The 9532-nt window shown below is 34.6% G+C and overlaps 1 pseudogene; it reads right to left on the bottom strand.

Annotated features, from left to right (window-relative positions):
- The window catches only part of LOC104988282, a 103200-nt pseudogene extending 99114 nt beyond the window's left edge, over window positions 1–4086 (bottom strand).
- Between the last annotated feature and the right edge of the window lie 5446 nt (window positions 4087–9532).

The raw sequence follows: 9532 nt of genomic DNA, 5'->3' as shown, positions 1-9532 counted from the left end.
CAAAGGTCCATCTAGTCAAGGCTATGGTTTTTCCAGTGGTCATGTATGGATGTGAGAGTTGGACTGTGAAGAAAGCTGGGCGCCGAAGAATAGATGCCTTTGAACTGTGGTGTTGGAGAAGACTCTTGAGAGTCCCTTGGACTGCAAGGAGGTCCAACCAGTCCATTCTGAAGGAGATCAGTCCTGGGTGTTCATTGGAAGGACTGATGCTAAAGCTGAAACTCCAGTACTTTGGCCACCTCATGCGAAGAGTTGACTCATTGGAAAACACCCTGATGCTGGGAGGGATTGGGGGCAGGAGGAGAAGGGGACAACAGAGGATGAGATGGCTGGATGGCATCACCGACTTGACGGACATGAGTTTGAGTGAACTCCTGGAGTTGGTGATGGACTGGGAGGCCTGGCGTGCTGGGATTCAGGGGGTCGCAAAGAGTCGGACACGACAGAGTGACTGAACTGAACTGAGTCCAAACAACCCCTGTACCTTTCTCTAATTCTGTAGTCATTTATGCTCTACCTGTGGACATACAATTGATAACACTACAGTCTGTATTTACACAGTATAGTACTAACATCAGGGGATTTCTGAATCATTTAAATCACACAATTCATCAAAATGTTCATCACTGAGAAAAAAGGCCCTTTGTGGGTTTTCTTTTCTTTTTTCTGCTTTACTCTATATTTAGAATATTTCAAATGAGTCTGCTCTAATTTTTCAAAGAAGAAAAGCCAAAGAAAACGTTAAAATATGGTAAATTCTAAACACAGAAAAGTAGTTAATTACAGGGAAACTTTAAATGGACATTATACATATGACCGGAGAAGGCAATGGCAACCCACTCCAGTACTCTTGACTGGAAACTCCCATGGACGGAGGAGCCTAGTAGGCTGCAGTCCATGGGATCACTGCAAGTCGGACACGACTGAGCGGCTTCGCTTTCACTTTTCACTTTCGTGCATTGGAGAAGGAAATGGCAACCCACTCCAGTATTCTTGCCTGGTCAATCCCAGGGACAGGGGAGCCTGGTGGGCTGCCATCTATGGGGTCACACAGAGTCGGACATGACTGAAGCGACTTAGCAGCAGCAGCAGCAGCAGCATACATATGACCATTTGGATACATAATGAAGCAAAACAGGAAGAGGAATGACCTACCATCTGACAAATCTCTGTAACCTTCCAGTAAACATCGTTAGTTTAGGTCATTGGTTCCTAATTCATCATTTCATGTAACTCAGAGACTTTTTATTTTACATTATTTTGAAAGAAGAAGGAAATCTTTATCTCAGTTGGTAACATTGTTCGTTGCAAACTATCTGTTTTGTTTCTGTGGTCAGTCTTGGGAACAGTCTTGTGAGCCAACTGGTATTATTAGTAAAAGAGGGTGCATTCGAATGAGAGGAAGAATATTCTTCATAGGTCTAGTTTGTAATAATCTTCCTCTTAATTCTATTTTGTGGTCCGAAACCATTATATCCTACTTTGGGAATGTAATTGGAAATACTCAATCTAAACTGTTTTTAAATTGACAATTTAGGTTGGGAAATTGCTGAGGGCCATTTATTAATAACATTAGGATTACATAATTCTTAGACTCATTTGGTCATTAATGGTCTCAAATAAATTACAATCCATCATGATTTTGACTCTGATTGTGAAATAATATGTAACTTTTATTCTAATTAACACTTAGTTCATAACATGAATAGTTCAAATTTATACACATGAGTATATATATTTATATATTCTGGAATAACCAGTTACACATAGTTGTATCAGTTTATTTCCTTTTAATTTTCTTATCACTATTATTTAATGCCCATTTAAACCACCACCTCTAGCTGATTAACGGCTATTTAAACTGGTTAATTAGGAATGCAGATTCCTTTGATTTGTTCAATAAAAATACATTCTAAAAATATAGCAAAAGTAGAACCTTCTTTTACATTCAGTTAAAATTTGATTACCTCATAGCCACTTGAAAATATATTCTTCTGCCAATGCTGAAAATATTTCTAATTTTAAAAAAAGAAAGAAAACACCTGTTTTGGGTCCAATTATGAATTGCAGAGAACTATCATTCCTAATTACTAAATAGCTACAGAATTCCCATTTAAGTAAAATCAACTACACTTGAAAATAAACCTAGAATTTAAATGTTATAATCATTTATAATTCATTCTGCTTCTGCACACAAAAATAAGGCTTGATTTAAAAGTAAGCCAAGGGTAGGACATGTCCTTTGAGAATCTCACTGGGTGGTTTTAACATGGATGACACTAAATTTTAAGAAATTGAATGAGAGCATTTGTTTTTTTTTTCCTTCTAGCACATTTTGTAAATTAACCTTAACGTAATCTTAGCTTCCTCTCCCCAACCCCAAGAAAAGATAACCTGTAATACTTCTAAATGTATTTTAACATTACCAATTAAATCTTCTAGATTTAATTCTAGAACCCCAATATGAAATTATACTTAAGAATTTCTGGGCATAATATAAAAACTTACTCTTAATTTGTAAGAATGAGTATAATTAGATCTCAAAGATTGAAACAGATAGCACTTGTACTTTAGGAAAATCAATGACCCAAAGAAATCCAATGATACTTTCTCAGACAAAATTACTGAGGGTGGAACTTTTAGAACTCAAATACAGTTAATGTTCTCTTGGGAAAGACTCCCAATATCAATCTTTAATGTGTAGACACATTTCAGTCCCCCAAACACTACAAATCAGTTCTCCCAATTTAGGCATCTTTCATGTTGATTTGTACAAAGAGTATTTTAGTCATTGCTTCATGCCATATATCACTAAAATACATATATTATCATTACATTTTTCTTCAAAAAGGCATTTAACTATACCCAAAACAATATGGGCTGCTATAAGGAATTCTAGTGGGAAAAAAAAAAATTCAATGGCCACTTTTTGGAACTTGGTTTTGTTAGCCAAGCCTTCGTCTATAGGTTATTTTAGACATGTTTGTTTGCTGCTACTTAAAATAAGGTCCCACATAACCTTGCTGATTATAGAAGTTCACTGCTAAAACCGCCTGACACAGCACATATTCTGTCAAAAGCACACATTGCAGAGTTGATTTATAGGGGAATATGACAATATTCAGGTTAGGTAGGAGGCAAAGTTTAGCATTCCCTTAAGGCTCTATGTGTACATGCTGATTTACAATCAGTTGAGTGCATCTTAAATTAAAACATGTATATACATCAACAACAAAAACATAAATTTCTGTTATGATTTTTTTTCAATTTGCATGCCCCTTTTTCTGCATTTTTCCATGTAAGTAGTGATGTTTTTGAGTCCACAAAGAAAGGAATGGATTCCTAGGCCTGCTGAGAAAACTAGGATGATCCTAGAAATGCTCACTAATCCTTGGCAGGGATTAAAACCAAGGCAAAATAAAGAAACAAACAAAAATGTTGTCTTGCTCCTGATATGTGGACCTGGGAGGGAGTCAGTCAGTAAATATGCCCCATTCTCTGGTTTTCTTCTAATAGTAAAGAAATTATTTAAGCACAGACTTTGGATTGGCAGACATATATTTGAGTTCTGGCTTTGCCACTCACCATGTGTGGATTTCGGTCAGGTCACCAACATCTTTAGATCTTAGTGTTACCCCTCACTAGGATGGGGATAAAAATTGTATCAAATTTTTAGAGAATATATGATACATTGATGAAACAATACATGTGAAGAAATTCGTAGCTGACACACAACAGTCATTAAGTGTTACTATTAGTGTCATTTCTGAAAGTCACAATTTTTTTGTCAGCTGTACAATGTACTTCACCAGTGAATTTTTACAATGTATACAAAAACATAACCATGACAATCACCATAAAATAGGACATTTCATCATCCTAAAATGTTCCCACATAAAGTCACAAACTTTTAAGACTGGAAGAAAATTTTGTGGCATCTATCCAATGTCTTTATGTTATAAATAAGGAAGCCAAGGTCCTGTGCAATGTAGAAAATTATGCATGCTTACTTACCTCAGTAGTGTCAAATCTGTTAAATATCTCAAATCTCCTTCCTCTGGATTTTGTTCTCTTCTGCTGTACCATACTGCCTCCAGGGAGCCACCCTGTAGGGAAAGCTCAGCACCCTACAGAGCTAACCACAGAAATGCAACAATACATATGACCAGGACCAATGGACACAGAACCAGTGAACAGCAAAGAATGCCCTCATTTGGAATATGAGCACTGAAGAGGTTTCTTGCTTTTTCAGTCTGGAAGAACCTGCAAAATTTACTTTATTATTGAAGTTCAGAAATGTCAATAGTGTTTGCCAAGAGCAACATATTTAAAGAAAAATAATACATACATTAAACAATGAAATTTGGGGATAAAGTGGGTGTACCTTAGAAAAATATGTTGTATTGGAAAAAGAGAAAGACTCCTAGCACTGTAGACACAAAACAAAAATCATATGGGTTTTGGATCAAAGTCTTGTTTTTAGGAGGATCTGATGCTTCATTGTTGGGCGAAACATTGGCTCATTTCATGCCAAGCTATGATGGCCTTGTATCCTGATTGGGCTTTTTAAGTGTTTAGAGTAGATCAGTCAGGATTACAGAATTCCACACTGCTGGTTCTTTTGAGATGAAAGAGCCTTGCACTTCTATCCTTCATCAAATGTCTAGGTTAAAGAGATGATATCTACACACCATAGATGAAAATAGTGACTTTCTAACATTTTATTTATATTCTCTAAAATAATTTTGAAAACCTATGAATTGCCTTGCACATTTTAAGTTGACATCCAGAATTTCCTGTCATTATTTTAAGTTTAAAATACTACTTAAAATGTATAAGATCTAGTGTTTTTTAAAATACTAACTTTAAAAAACAAAATTATTAGATTTCAAACAATTGAAACATATTTCAGATATTTTCAAGGAAATCTAATTATCATTGTGATTTTAATGCCCACCATCCTCTATGAAAGAAGGAAAAATGAATAAGGTATTTTTTTGAAAATCTACCATCATTCCTTTTGGATCTTGTTCATATAGTTCCATTCTACTTCCATATACAATCTATTCTCTATAAAATAATTTAATGTATGAAAGTCTTCTCTAGGTAATCCTATAATCCTTAATTTTAGCTTGTACATATGAACAAATATATTTGTTTATAATTTTCAATGATCATCTGTGTTGACAGAAGCAAAATAAATTTATCATCAATTCAACTAAGGATAGTAAGTAAAATATAATTAAGAATGCATTTCTTAATGAAATACATGATGGATGCTCTTGTTTCAATTAGTTTATGCACCCTTTTAAAAATTCAGACTCATTTCTATTTCTATTTTTTACTTGACATATTCAGTGAGATAACTTGCTCTCCTCTAAAGAGATGAGAATTCAAAGAATTTCATTATGGCAATGAAACAATTCATTGAACTCCTTTCAAGTTATAAGGCAAAATCACATATTGATCTCTCATTAAAAATATGTCTGTAATGATCTAATTACTAGATTTGTTTCTTCATTCAGTTTTATCAAAAGCAAAGAATTAGAAGCCACCTGACTGGCAAAAGAAATCATTTCTCAGTCATTAGTATCATTTAAATTATCCCTTTGATTGGGCCCTCTCACAGAGGCAATGTACCATATGAAGATTCCCTTTGTATGAAATTTATGACTTCCTATGGCAAACTGGGAGAAAAACAATTAGAAAAGAGAAATTGAGAAAGTATAACAGACAAGAAACTTTCAGCATGATGCATTGGCCACCAGCAAACTGTCAGGCATATCCATTCTAGGAAACTACACATGTGGCAATGTTGAATATTTGGAAATAGATTTCCTTAAAGCTATTCTTGCTTAAGGACCTGGTGGAACATGGACTCCCAGGGGAAAGTATATATTCCAGCATGAAGACCACTGGAGTAACAAATGTAAGACTAATTTTATTCATGAAAGATGTTTTCTATGCTGCTCTTTAGACTTCTATTAATTTGTATCATATGAAAGCTACATGCTTACTAGAATCATTCCTCATTGATATCAGTTCAGTTCAGTCGCTCAGTCATGTCCGACTCTTTGTGACCCCATGAAGCGCAGCACGCCAGGCCTCCCTGTCCATCACCAACTTGCAGAGTTCACTCAGACTCACATCCATCGAGTCAGTGATGCCATCCAGCCATCTCATCCTCTGTCATCCCCTTCTCCTCCTGCCCCCAATCTTTCCCAGCATCAGAGTCTTTTCCAATGAGTCAGCTCTTCGCATGAGGTGGCCAAAGTACTGGAGTTTCAGCTTTAGCATCAGTCCTTCCAAATAAATCTCAGGGCTGATCTCCTTCAGAATGGACTGGTTGGATCTCCTTGCAGTCCAAGGGACTCTCAAGAGTCTTCTCCAACACTACAGTTCAAAAGCATCAATTCTTCGGTGCTCAGCTTTATGCACAGTCCAACTCTCACATCCATACATGACCACTGGAAAATCCTCATTTATGTATATATATATATATATATATATATAGTCCTGATTTTGAAGGCCAAATACTAAAAAAATCATATACCATTACTAGGAGTATGATAAACTTAAGACTGCAACTTAGGGCCAATTGGGAAAAAAAAAAAAAGGTAACTTTTAGAGGTAATGTTAGCATTTTCTGTATAATGCTTATTGAAAATAATTCAGTTACATTCCTCTCATTAAAGTCTCTTGCAACAAATTCTTTCCACTAATTTGTACTAGGAAATTTTTGTCAGTCTTGAATAATTAATAGATTTTATTTTATTATGGAAAAAAGGTTATAGAACATTTTGTGCTTCTAGTTTTGTCTTAACTGCTAGGATACTTAGACCCCAATTTAGAGTTAAATCACTGTCAATATTTCTTAACTATAAAATATGCTTCTTCCCTTTTCTTATGATTTTATATTTTTTCAAAAGTCTTATTATATATATGCAATTCATTTAAGCCATAAGTCTCTTTTTTGAAGATTTAAGGTATAAGTTAGAGAATGGAGGAATTTAAATAGAAATAATTAAAATATTTACAATCTGGCTATATAGCTGGGGAGGCTAAAATTTGTTCTTATGACAATTACTATATGTTAGAAAACTGGTATAAATATGGTATACTCTGAAACGTTTGTCAGATTAGCAGTAGAATACTATACATAATTATTTATAGAGTTGCTATTGGTCTGTAACCTGATAGCATTACTGTTCATGGTAGCAAATGCACATAAGTTTCTACTGGTCTCTGACTGGAGCTGCTACCAGAACTTCTGACAGGACTCGTGACCACAAAAGCAACCATACCTAGAAACAGCAATGGTAAAGAGACCTCATTGCCTTGCTCTACTTTCCAATTTTGAAAGAAAAAGTTCTGCAACCTATCTAATCCATATGGGTGTCAAAATACGAAGAAACAATTTTTGGCATTACTTTCATCAATGACATCATAACTTATTGCTTAACAATTATGTGAGTTTGAAGACTAAGAAGCCCAAGGTAGAGCCTTGACCCCATTGTGAGAACCTAATCAAAGAATTCTCAGATGTCAGGATCTAGGTTGTGACTCATTTGAAAAAAAAAAAAAAAGAATGGCTGGATATATCAGATTAGAAGTCAATTCCCAAAGCACAAGTGTTAACTGGCTTTGGGATCCTTTTAAATTAAGTAACACATTATATATTTTTAGTCTATTAACAGACTTCTGAATGAATACTAATACTCTTAACTGAAAAGCAACAATAATTACCACATTTATTGTGGTTCTAGTTGTACCTCTAATGCAAAAGAGTTGTTTATAGATTGGGTAACACCCCATTCTTTGAATGCAGGTTTAAGAGGGAAAAATACTTCAAATTTAGGTTAATTTAATGAAATTAAAGTCATTAAATCCAGACATACTTATAACATTTATGCACATTTTCTTTTACTGATAGATATCATTGGATGATAAACCATTAGAGACCTGAATTTAAACAGAGGATTGCAATGAAAAATCTAAGTATACACATGATGTTAATTATTAAGTTGGCTCACACCCATTTGCAAACTAATGTCCTGCTTATTTCTTAAGTTCTACTAGACATATTGTACAAGAGAATGCCATAAAAATTATAGTAACCTCAATATAATATATGATCTCAACTCTAAAAAAAGTTCACATGTACATATGTAAGTGTGAAAATATTGGAAAACAACATACATGTGTTAGTGGCTATTAGATAATACAGCTGATTTTTATTTTATTCTCTGTACTCTTGTATATTTTACAGATCTACTATGTATGCATAAATATATTGTAATATATCAGAATAAAATTATACAGATATTTCTAAAATTGACAGGATTCTGACAGGTTTTTGGGGTTTTGTTTGTTTGGTTATTGGTGGAAGAAAGAGATTTAAAGTTAAATATAGCTTAGTTTCAACTTTACCATTTGAGGCTATATGTCTTTACAGGATCTTGCTTTATTATGATGCCAGATTGCAGTATTAGGAGGATAAATTATAAGGGAGATGGCTTCAGGATCTTCATTACCAAGTTTCAACTCTGCACCGGTTGCATGGTTATTGAGTACATATAAGATCAAGCTTACCATGCCTAACTTGTCCCCCTGTCTCTCCAGCCTTCCTAATACTGATCTGAATGTCCTTGCTCTAGGGAAGGCAAAACATGCAATTATCCCAATGTGCAGGAAAGTAATTAACTGAGTAAAAAATATGACTAGAGTCCATATTAGATGAAGCTTTATCCAAACATTCTATAATGTTAAGAGTAAGTAGGCAGAAGATAAATTCTAAACAGTCTAATAAGGTAAGAGCAACTGGGAAACCCCCTTGTAATACAAATGAAATTGCAATAGAATCATGTTGGGACATCCCAGCTTAAATAATAGAAAGTATAGCCACAGAAGAGACCAACTCTGGGACCACCTTGTAACCACCATCCACTAGGCCTATGGGATGAAGGAGGGTCCCATTTTTAATCATGCTCTTCATAACAGATGTTACACTGTTAACTGCACTTATCTCCAGAGAGAAAACATGGCACAATATGAAGAAAAAAGTCAGGTGATCACGACTTGTATAAAAATGTGCATAACCAAATTCTCAATAGTGTGTTTAAAAGCATGAATTTTCTGAAGTTTTATCAAATATTCTATCCATACATTTGTTTATTCATCCATTTACCAAACATGCATTGAATACTTTTTTGGTATGGGGATGAGCTAGTTTTAAGAAATAATTGAAAAGCAAATGATTTGGAGAAGAGTATGCTTTTTTTGGCTTTGCATTCTGATTCTGACATAAACATATTGTATAGGACAAACTTAGGTTTGGGGGGGTCCAAAGCTTGTATAATTTATGGGATCTTCTATGTGAAAACAAAATAAAATGGGGACTATGGGCCATGCAAGTGAGGAGCCCTGAATCTTCATCAACATCATAGGCATCTACCTTTGTAACTGTGTTTGATCTTGAATTTCAATTTCTTCAACCCATGGTCCTAATTCAAGACTCACAGGTAGTAAAAAC

Source organism: Bison bison, unplaced genomic scaffold (assembly GCF_000754665.1).
Source record: "Bison bison bison isolate TAMUID 2011002044 unplaced genomic scaffold, Bison_UMD1.0 scf7180017864118, whole genome shotgun sequence".
In the NCBI taxonomy this organism is placed as follows: Eukaryota; Metazoa; Chordata; class Mammalia; order Artiodactyla; family Bovidae; genus Bison; species Bison bison.
This window is presented reverse-complemented; position numbering and strand designations above follow the sequence as displayed.